Genomic DNA, 12,019 nt, shown 5'->3' on the forward strand with positions numbered 1-12,019 from the left:
AGTCTTGGTCTCCATGATTATGTGCAACGAAGTTGGGCTTCATTTAAGATTTGCATTTCCTAGGAAGGAGAATATTTAAGGCATCCATGAAGGGGGAGGGAAAGAAAGTACACAAACAAAAAAGAGAAATCAACCAGAACATTTCTACTCTGCATTTTTTCCAGTTGGTGATAAGCTTGACTGTACCTTTCCTCCACCCATGCAAACTCTGAGCTCTCTTTCTGTAGATCACAAATGGCATGATTTTGCATTTCTGCCTGCCTGCTGGTTTGGGTGAAGTAAAGCAGTGGGGCTTTGCAGAGTGGGACAGCTGGCTGAAATACTTCTTGCTCTCCTGATTCTTTCTCTTTCAAAGTGAGTTGCACTAGTCCTTGTGGGAAGGAAGGAGAGTATGGTGTGTCTGCACAAACACTCTCAATGACTTTGACAATTCTGGAATTTCCCCAAGGGCTTTTGTTTCTTGCAGCTCCTCTGATATATTCTTTTCCTTCAGTTTCCTTCATAAGTCTCTAAGCCCAAACCAAACTTGGTTGCTCTCTTTCAGTAACATAATGAAAAGCTAACCTTTGACCCATCCAGACCCTTTGGAATACCACAGCTGTAATAAACTGCAAAAAGATGTGGAGGTATGTCTGCTGCTTGCCTCTGGTAGATGGATTTTATCAGAAAAGGTAGTGCTGATTTGTATCACTCAGCCACATGAAGGTTATACAAAGAGCAGCAAAGCCCCAGGAGCATAACAGTCGGTCTGCTCTTAACCTCAACCTTTATCTCTCACAGCCAGCTTCCTTCCCACACCACAAGCACCACGTGTTATTTTACACTGAAGCAACACTCAGCAACTGAGGTCTATCTGCCCAAAGAATGGAAAGGGAAAAGGAGGATGACATGAACACGAGATGGGTGGGCAGCGTGAGGACTAACAATTATGGAGCAGATTTGGAGTTACAAACCAGTGCCAATTTACTGCCACAGTGTATGAGCTTTGGAGTGGTTGGAATGGGCTTTTCATCAGTTATTTCTTTTGTCTCTAGCTGTTATCTTCTTCTCTAGGTGATGAGAAGTGTCTTTGACTAACACCTGCTAAATTACATGAGAGAAAGCTGAAAGAATGAGAGGGTGATAGCACCCGCTTCAGTCTGCCGGAAGGCGCCCATGACTAAAACCAGTGTCCTCCCGCCATGTCCCAGGGGGAATATATTCATTGTACCCATGACTAAAACCAGTGTCCCCCCCACCGTGTCTCAGGGGGGTATATTCATTGTACCCAGAAGCTGATGGCAGCTCCTATAAGGTTCCATCACTAAAAGTTCACATCTGATTTGAAATTTGTTGAACCCTGCAAAGGAGTAGGGAAGCACATTGTCTTCTTGTGTGCATTTCCTATCAATCATCTCTACAGGGCAAAAAGTGGTGCTTACTGGAGTTCATAAGGAGTCAGGCCTTTAGCAGGGGAGAAATCCCTGAGCGTATGTGCCTGGAGAACAAACAGAAACCAAAGGAAAATCTAAAGCCCCAGAGTAAAAGTCTGCCCGAGTAAGAACACGTTGATGTTTACTAATTAGTAACAGACAAGACAGGTATTTGGCTGTTGAGGGGGTTGTGATCAATATAATGCAGAAATCAGAATGGTATTTCTCACTCTTCATCTCCCTCATCTGCAACATAAAATGATAAGCCTTTTATAAACATGAGATGGGGTAGGCAAAAAAAAAACCAAGCCCAAACCATCAGAGACAGCTGCACAGAGCAGCAGCTGTGACACACACAGGAAATTTGGATGGAAAGAACCATTAGTGCATTGAGACCATCTTGTTGCCTGTTAGCAGGGCCAGCCCCCTTTTAGCAGACTTTGAAAAAGCAGCTCTTCTGTGACAGATGCAAGTAACTTTAAGATTTTGTGCTTCTTAACTAATCTCTCAGGGAAAAAAAAAAAGCCTTTTCAGATACGAGTCTGTGTCTCAGCTTTTCTAATTTGAGCTTGTGTCCATCCTGCAACAGAAACAGGCCTGTCCTCTGTATTTGAAAGACTGGTCTTTCAAACCTACCAATTTGCCCTGTGTTATCCAAATAACCACTGTTCCTTTATTGCTCTGCAGTAAGTTCAATGACACATCAAAGCCATACTAGGAGAGACATGGGATGACCACTTAACAGCTATTTTGCAACCAATGGATATGTGTCTTAAATGTTAGAGGAAATAAACAGCCTGGCAAGACTGTACATGCACATCTCCCATCAAGCTTCAAATATTACAGTTTTGCTTTGCAGACTATCTGCTTATCCTCTTAGTCCCTTAGGGATGGACTGTGTTACTTGGTTGATAAACATAAGTTCAAATTTTAGAGACTTTAGGACAATTCTGTGCTGGGGTCATCCTGATTTTCTGCTGATAATCTGACCAATTTCTAATTACTCCCGAGGAAAAATTCCAAAGTAAATGTTCCATGTTTAACTGGATAAATTTCCAGGCCATTCAGTATCCAGGAATATTCATCCAAAATTAAAACCTTTTATCCTGTTACAAATGACTAAAGATACTCAATGGAAGTTTTTTGAAGAGTCACAGCTGAAAAACTACTAATTGTATTGGCAAATAAGAGCTCTGAAGTGTTGTCTGACCCTTAAGCCCAGTCTTGGGCTAGCCAAACATAGAAAACCATGTGTTTTCTGTCAAAGTCCCACAGCAGACCATGTGGAAAACAAAAAGCTATAAATAACTCCTCCTCAACATGAAAAGTGACTAATACGTTGCTTCCAATAATATCACCCTCCAAACCCCCAACATTTTCCTTTGTCTTTACCTGTCTTTGTATTAAAGCCACATTGCTATGCTCTTTTCCTGACCACCTTTCTTGACATCTCATCTTCCTACATTTGGTGTTCTCTTTAAATCCTCAAACACTTGCAAAAATGTCACTTTAATTATGTGTAACCTCTGAATAATTTCTGTGGAAAGGTAGGTTTCATAAAAGAAAATGGGTTTGTAAATGCTAACATAGGAGAGTATAACCTACTGTTTGTACTTTAGGATATTGGGTCAATTTTCTGGCTCCTTGACTCACTAGCTGCCCACTTGCACTCTCTATGTCTTGATTTCCCTGTAGGTCATGGAAGGTAGATGTTCAGTGCCTTGTTTGAAGTAAAATACTGTGTCTAAAGAAAAGTAAAATGTTTGGAATTCAGTTAACTAAAAAAAACCCAAAAAAGAGTAAATGCTACAACCACAAAGAAAAGCCAAAAGTGTGCTACAAAACTTCAAATCTGTACAGGTCTGAGAAAAAAACCAAGAGGGAAGGATTTGCTGGCACTGCTGTCACTCACCCTTTATCAGTTACAGGGCGTAAATCACCCCCTGGGTTTTGAATCTGCCCTACAGTTTGCTGGAAATATGGTGTCAAAATTCTTTATTAAGCATAGTCTAATGATTTCAAAGAGAGGATAGTTCACCAGCCTATGATATTATCATAGACTCATAGAATGGTAGGGTTGGAAGGGACCTTTAGAGATCATCTAGTGCAACTGCCCTGCAGAAGCAGCTCCACCTAGCACAGCTCTATAAACCTTTATGTTATAATGGTTCAACAGGATGTTTTCTCGATACAATTGGGGTGGATATGTTTGGAACTATGAGATATATAAAGCAGGGAAGCTTATGCAGAGTTTTAAGGTCTGTTTTTAACTAACCACTGAGTAATGACTATGTGAGCGATTTTATTTTAGTGCTGTGTTTTAGTGTGCTGTGAGACAAATCATGGCTAAACTGAGCAAGGAAGGTGAGTTCATTTGTTGTTAAAAAAGAAAGTTCTTCACACAACCCAAGGCACACACACAGTTAATATAAGTCACTACCTGTATTTTATTTATCTTCTTCTCTCAACAATAATTTCTTCCATAGGTTCTGACATTCATGTGTTGCATTTGATTTCATATTAAGTGACAAGATTTTTCTTGCACATGTAAAATCTCATCCAAATGTTGTTCTCACCTTCTGCTAAAATAATAATAGCAACAAAACCAATTCTGTAATGTGATGAAAAACAATTGTGTTGGCTACAGTGTTTCATAATTCCAGAGTAGTTTGTATTTAGAAATTATTATGTATTTTTCTAGTCTTAGGGTGAGTCATAGTTAGTGGGGAAGACTATTAGTAAATGAAGAACTGAAATCTTTATTGCTTTTCCATATTTTCTTTTTGAGTACAGCTTTGTCTGTTTGTGGGCTGGTTGTAAAAGAAAAATATGGAAGAGAACAGCAGAGAAACAGTATTCCAGAGAAAGAAAGTACAACTTTCTTTTTGTTTGGCGAATTAAATGAGTGCTTTTCCTTTGTGAATTTTCCTGGATTTTTCTAACTGATGTCACAGTTCTAAACCGAATTTCTGCCATTCTTTTTCATATAAACTTGTTTAGGCAGTCAGAAAGTCTGAAAGTTTCCCCTGCATATGTTAGCAAATCTATATGGAGTCTCTGTGTCAGTTTAAAGTGGGAAAGTTCAATCTCCTTGGGCTACAAAAATACGGCTGCAAAAAGCATTTATCCACACATAAAATTTTTTAATACTTATGACTTTATACACAGAAAATTTTGATCATGCTGAAGGTTTTTTGGATGGCTGGATAATAATCTTTTCCTTTCTTTGTGTTTTGCCAAGCCTCTCAGATTTTTTGACTAAACTTACTCTCGTTCCATGTGTATTTGTAGTGTTTCATTTCTCTGTAGCTTCTTTTCTCTGGGTATCAATGTCTCCCTGACTATAACCATGTCTCCTCCTGCCTTTCTTCTCCTTCTGTGTCCTGTTTGTGTCTTTCTATGTTGTCTAATGCTTTCCAAGTTGTTCTCTTCCATGCATCCCTTTCCAGGTACCACCTTGTTTTCTTTCCTCAGCACTCTGGTTTGTTCAGAATCCAGTCCTGAAAGAGAAAACATAGCTCAGCTCCATCTACAGGGTTAGGAATAAAGCCTATTGTAACTAAGCACCCTAACAAAATATTTTTGCAGTGTAAATAAGTCCTCTGTGTGAGAGGCCAACTCTTCAAATGTGCAGTGTATCATTTGAAAAATTCCCATGGGACTCTGACCTTGTAGGCAAATCTCTTAGAGACTGATTCCAAATGGCTTTTCATGGTGAACTGTCCAGACAGTGTCTGCTCAGCAAGGCTGTCTTTTAGCAGGCCAGAAGCAAATCATGGTTGTGTCTGCACATGTATTTTATCCTAGATTAAATGAGGGGAGCTCAGCCTGCTTCACCCAAAGTGCCAGCGCAGGAGGAGCTCGGACAAAAAAATCAGTGACTCCATTTTGACACAGGCAGGAAACAATGAGAGGGAGGGGGCCTTGTTTCTACAGCATAAATAACATTTTTGTGACTCCTGTATCATGATTCAGCAGCTCTGATGTCAATTTACAGTAACAAAGGAGACGGGAGATGGTCTGTGTGGGAAAAGAGTGTTGACAAAAGCATCTTGTACAACTTCCTCTGGGCTCCTCAGCTGTGTTATCAGGGGTGGGCAGCTGTGTAGGACAAGCCTAGCATTAGGGGAGCAAAGCCCCAGGCTGCTGAGAAGAGGTCTGTGGCAATAGCAAGAAATGAGGGTGGTAGATAAGCTTTCAAACTCAGGATTTGTGATCTTTGTGGGGCCACTGGCTGTGACAGCCAGCAGATGCATTTGCTCAGTGTAAGTAGGTGCCTGTGCTGGAAAATACATGCTAAATGCTGTTCAGAATATACCCCATTTCTGATAGTGGAAAATACAGGATGAACCTAAAAATGCCATGGTTGGTTAAAACATTCTTACATGCTTGCAGTATTAGTTTGGGGCTCTCTTTTGTTTTTTTGGGTTCAGGTTTTTCAATGTTGCCAGTTTGATGTGTTTTAATTTTTCAAGCAGCCTGATAAAACAACTTCTGAAAGAAAGAGAAACCGAGATCCCACACGATGCCTCAGTATACCGAGAGGTTTGGCTCCTGAGAACACAAAACAAAAGATAAAATACAAACATTTAGTGTGAACTTGTAGGGGGAAAAAAGGATTTGGCAACTATTTGACAACTTCTCTCAGCTATCTTTTCTCTGTCACTGTTGTATCTGATACTGTCCATATGCAACTACACTAAGATCAGTTTCCTAGACTTCATCTCTCAGGTGCTATATCTGCATCCCAACTTTCTCCTCCTAATACTTCCCTTGAGTTGGTCTCTACACAACCTTTCTTGCCCCAGGCTGCTTGATTGCTTCTTCTAATCTGAATGTCTCTACTAAAATTACTTCTGTGTGCATGTTTTCACTGTTGATCGCAGCACCAGGAAACACTGGACTGCTCATCTTGGATGATGCATGCAGATTGTTCTGTTTAACCAAAATGTCAAGTTTCTCAGATTACTTAGTAAGAGTGAATGTTAGTTGAGCTTCAGTGGCAATTCTCTTTGCTATTCTTGTTCTGAATCCTCCTCCATAATAATGTCTACCACTGAGTTTCAGTGTTGCCTGTGACACTCCCACTATTGCTCTAGTCCTGGGTATCTTTGCCAACTACAAAGGAGAGAAAAAAGGGCTTCCCCCACCTACTTGGATGTACCTCAGATGAACTTTGCTATCAATTACACTTTTTGTAGTGCCAGCTTTATACAACTTTGTCACCTTAGACAAATAAAAATGGAAAAACCCTGATGTCATAGTTTTCTTCTGTCCTTGAGAACGTATTCCATAGTGCAGCATGTCAGATTGGAACTGAGCAGGAGATGCTTTCCTTGGTTTTCTTACAGAACTGTGTGTACCAACCTACTGAGTAGTTTTGTATTGTACCCAAATGGAGACTGCATAGAGTCATCAGGACTCTGGAAGGAGACTGTAAACCACTGACCTCTTCACCATTTTGTGGCCTCCTTCTTAGATGGAAACTGGACTAGGCTGTAGCAGCTGTGCTTAGAATTTGAGTGGTGAATGCCAATAATGGATCCTCCTGCATTCAAGAAGCTGGAGAATTTCATTCTCTCTCTGCTGCCTTGAGATGGGCATTTTTCTGAATCACAGTATTACTGCTTTGGAGATCCTTTTGCACTCTATGAGCCCCTTCAGTACAGAGGCCTGATGCTTAACCTTTTCTGCCCACTATGCCTTAGAGTGTAAATACTGATCTTACAACTCTGCCAAGTTCTGGCTACTCCACTGCTGTGCTGCACAGTGTGAAGCTTGCAGCACTCAGAGTGACTGACAGCACAGGTCTTGCTGCTCACCGTAGCTGTGAATCATGGCACTAGCATTCAGAATACCACCTCATAGGGAGAGATGTAGATTTTGCTCTGTGCAGTGAATGAAAGTGTGAATGCTGGTCATAAAGTATTTGTGTGTCTGCAGTACTGATACTGAAATGCTCATACTGTCTTCTGACAACTGAAGGGCAGCCATTGTCTGGTCTGTACCCTGGAGTCATAAAGAAGACATGTTAAGTTGTAGAAATCAGGGGTTTTATTATTGAGCACTGAAGAGCATCAGAAAACCCTCTTTCACAGTCAGAACCCAGCATTAACTACATTTAGATATCAGATAAAGACTGTGTATCAAACACATAACACATACTGATGCTCAGCTTGGCAAGGTAATCTTGTGGCCTCACTGTTTAATTCTGAAACCTCAGCAAAGGACAAACCCATGCTGGTCTTCTGCTAGAGGTCTAAATTCTGCTAGACCTTCCAGCACTATGCATATTCACAGTCATGCAGATTTCCCTTCCTTTTTTCACTTACATTTGTTAAGACTAGACAGAGCACCTTTTCAGGATGAATCTCAGTCCTAACTTCTGTAAATCCTCTGTGGCTCATCTGCCACATTTCACTCATTTGCCCTAACCTGCTCTCTGGCTCTGTCTTTCCCAGACCAGACCAGTCTTTGTTCTTCTTTCTCCAACATGACACTGAAATCTACCCAGATGAAAAGGCAATCACCAGATAGTCCATTTATTCCTTATAACACTAGTAAAGTGTAGTGGGTCAGACTGAGCTCCCAGCTGGAGGTGGTGTGTCTCTGCATGGAGGCAGATAGGAAGGAGTCACGGGGGCTAGCAGACAAACTTGCAGTGCACACAGGGTTAATATGCTGACAGAAACACTGAGGTTTACATCTGAAAAACCAAATATAAAAATAATATGATGAGTAAGACTAAAATTCCCTGTTCTGAGCTTCCATGGGGCCAGCTCCCCTCCCCCCCCATTTAGGGCTCAGCAGTCACTTCTCCTTTTCTGCTGTGCCTTGCAGAAATGTGTCCTGGGATGAGTCAGAGCTGGACTTCCAGGCAATAGCGTTACTGCATTTGTCTCCCACCAAACAGCAGGCAAAAATGCCTACTGCTGAGGCCTTGAAGCTCCTTTCACACACTTGAAGGGCTCTCCCTCTGATTCACTTCTTAACCCTTGATACTGATTTTTATCTGAGTTGTAAGATCATAGAGAACACTAGGTTGGAAAGGACCTTTGCAGGTCACCGGGTCCGGTCTTCTGCTCAAAGCTTTACAATTAGATCACACTGCTCAAGGTTGAGGCCAGTTGAACTGCTGAGAATCTCCAAAAGATACCATAGCAACCTTGCACATCTCTTCCACTGCCTAACCACCTTTCTTGGGAAGAATTCTTTAAAATAGCCTTGCCCTATCTACATTTGTGGTCTATCCCTGTTTCTCTGCTTGCTCATGACACATCTGTCAGAGCTTAAGATGTAGCCTTAAATGTGGGTGCTCCAGAAACGTTTCTATTTGCCCTCCTCCAGAGCAGAGGCTCTGCTACCATCTCTTTGCAGTTAGTGCACTTTCAGGACACTGTTGATATTCCACTCTTTTTAAAAAATGAGCTTCTGACTGGATAAGAAGAAGAAAAAAAAGGTTTGTAAACATCCTAGGGACAGAGTGCAGAGAGCACTGTTGGGTGTGAGGGAACAGGGAATTTACTGAGCCTCTATGATCCCTTTAGTAGCAAGTTTTATGGTGGAAATTCATCTGCCAAAGTGTCTTCCTCGAAACAAACAATCCACCCATGGTGGCTTGGGAGCCCAATTCCTCTGGAGGGTCCCCTCCTTCAACCAAGGCAGATGCTGGCCAAGCTTGCATGGGGCACTCAGGCCACTCAATGCCACTGAGGCCATGCCAGGCTAAAGGGGTTTTCCAAAGCACTGGAGTGACCAAGGTAAGGTTTAGCACCATCCCTGAGCTTGGAGTTATCCCATCCTGCCAGCACACCACCTCATCTTCGTGGGGAGGGCCAAGCAGCAGTACAGCAGGAGCAGCCTCCTTCCCCAGCCCTGGCTGCACCCAAAGCTTGTACCACACTGAGCTGTAACCTGCCATGGCAAACCCTGTCATTGCCAAGCTCTCACTTCGAGGTGCTGTGAAATTCCCCGCTGCATTTGGGTGGTTTACAATGTGGTATTACCCTTGGGTTTAACTGCTTGTGTCCAGCAGCTGGGGGAAAGCTCTGATCTAATCTACCACGTTATAGCTTCTTCCCTGCCCAGACGCCCACCGAGGGCCTTTTGCGGGCAGGCAGCACCTCCGTGCGGTGTCCCTGCAGAAATACAGCTTTAACCCTGCTCTTCCCAGCAGGAAGGCATCGCCCACCTGTGAGCTACAAACTCCAGAAACCTCCTGAAGCAATTAGGTGTGTGAGAATATCTGCTCTGCCATTTTTCCTTTTATGTTTATTGCACCTTTTTCATTCAGCCCGAGTGCTCGAAAGGGATTCTTCAGGCTGGTGACCCAGCTAATAATGTACTATTCTGTTAATCTTTGAAAAATAACGACAAATATTAAAACCAAAACCCACCAGAAGCAGTTCTTTTAAAATCAATCTGTTTGCAGGGCTGTCATCAGTTGACTAACACTTCTGAGGGACTGAATTTTTATGCAAACACATTATTTGACCAAAAGACTTGCCAAGCTCCACTGATACCTCTTGGCTTTTGCAGATGCACAATGTGCCAGCCTTCAGGGCTTCTTCACGAGGTGCACCCCACACCTCTCTTCGTGGGTGCCAGTGAGCTATAATGGGTTTACTTCTTTGTTTTTTCTAGAAAGCTGCTGCAGTTTCATCATTACCACACTCTGGCAAGAAGGACACAGAGACTGCAAAGGTTGTACACAAGGGTAAGTGTTGGAGATACCCAAGATGTTAGAGAGGCCAGAACACCAGTTACGAGTTAAAGAGAACTGGATGGATGGTGACTGGTTTTGTTAGTGTGCCTTTAAAAGTGATCTGTTGGGTTTTTTTCTCATCAACTGAGGAAATTGGGTTAGATTGGGCATGAGGAAGAGCTTTTTCCCTGAGAGGGTTGTCAGCCCCTGTCCCAGGCTGCCCAGGGAGCTGGGGGAGTGCCCATCCCTGGAGCTATTGCAAAGCCATGGAGCTGAGGTGCTGAGGGCCATGGGTTAGTGGTGGGCTTGACAGTGTAAGGTTGGTGGTTGAACTTGATGATCTTAAAGGTCTTTTCCAACCAAAAGGATTCTATGCAATAATTCTGTAAAACACAGAGAAACCTAAATGTTGTTTTCAGAGAAATCAGGTTGAAGGGACTCTGTGGCTTAGGGGAGGCAGAAGAAGATCCCAGATCCCTGCTCAAGTTGGCTAGTTACTGTCTAGTGACAAAACACCAGCTCTTGGACCCAGCCTGCTGGACTCTGATTTTGCCATATTGGTCTCTAGACCCTTGAAAACGTCATAAAAACAGGAGTGAAACCTTACATCACTGAGGTCAAAAGCAGACTCCCGCTCATTTCTCCAAGACCATGACATCGCTACTGATTGTAATGGTCCCAAACGCTCTGTGTGGTTTGCTTTACCTGTGTGGGTACTTGTTCTAACTGGGATATTCTTTCAAGGTCCCTTCCAACCCTTCAGATCGTGTGATTCTGTGTTTTGGCATGGGGAAACGTGCCACTGGAGCAAGGCTCACGAGAGCTAGTTGGTAATAATTCAGTCAGTAGGAAGGCGACTGGGGAACACAAGAACCATCAGTCTTACACCTTGAGAACAAAAATGCAAAACACTTTTTCTTCAACTCACTTTCAGGATTGTCTCTATGAACATTCTGCTTGTAAGTGAGAAAGATACAGCTTTTCTGAAACTGCATTTGCAGCGCAGTAGCACATAGGATTGTGTTCTCATTACACATATTCAGATAACAGCTAAACCAGTGCAGAGGGCTGTGGCTGACTTAATTCCTAACTCCTGCTCCAGGGCATGACACTGATATGATGTAATGAAGCTCAGAAAGAGGCGTTAGCACCAGCAGCACCTCCTTGGGGAATGGGATTCATTATGAAAGCTGGAGTCAAAAACAAGTTCGGTGTCTCAGGGAAAATGGTAAGAGATGGAACTAAAGGGTACATTAGTAAATGATGGAAACTGTATTGTAGATCCTGTAGCTCCACACTAACTCAGCTTGTAAATCCTTGTTTGCCTGTGCCCAGGTTTCTTCAGCACATGCAGATTCTGCCAGTCTCTGTAAGAACCACGGATGTGCTTCACCACTAAGTCAGGACACTTGTGCAAGTGTTACAGAAGTGTCACCGTGAAGGCTGTCACAAACCTGCAAGGAGGAGGAAAATATGTTTAAAGTTACTGTATCTTTTAAAAACATGCGGAGGCCAAGTCCCAGGGGACGCTGCCATACTTTCTTCTGCTCTAACAACTTCCAGAAACTCTGCTCAGAACCGCCGTGCTCATCACTATGCGTCTGCAGCCAGGGGAAATGAGACTCCAGTTGGACTTAGAAAGAAGAAAGAAAGAGATGTCGGTGAGCAATTGTGCAAGGACGGGTATCGCACAGCACGCGTTTCTGTGCCGCTGCACACGCCGTGGCGACACGTACTAACAGCTCCCTCTGCAGCGGGCGCTGGGAAAGGGCCGCGTCCTCCGCGCCTGGAGGCGCCGCCGGGGCTCCCGAGGCGCCCCGGGCCTCGCCGGCGCAGCTCGGGCCGCTCCCCGCCCGCCGAGGGGCCCGGCCCGGCCCGGCGAGGCGCGGTTCGGGCCCGCTGG

This window comes from Colius striatus, chromosome 6 (assembly GCF_028858725.1).
Source record: "Colius striatus isolate bColStr4 chromosome 6, bColStr4.1.hap1, whole genome shotgun sequence".
Lineage (NCBI taxonomy): Eukaryota > Metazoa > Chordata > Aves > Coliiformes > Coliidae > Colius > Colius striatus.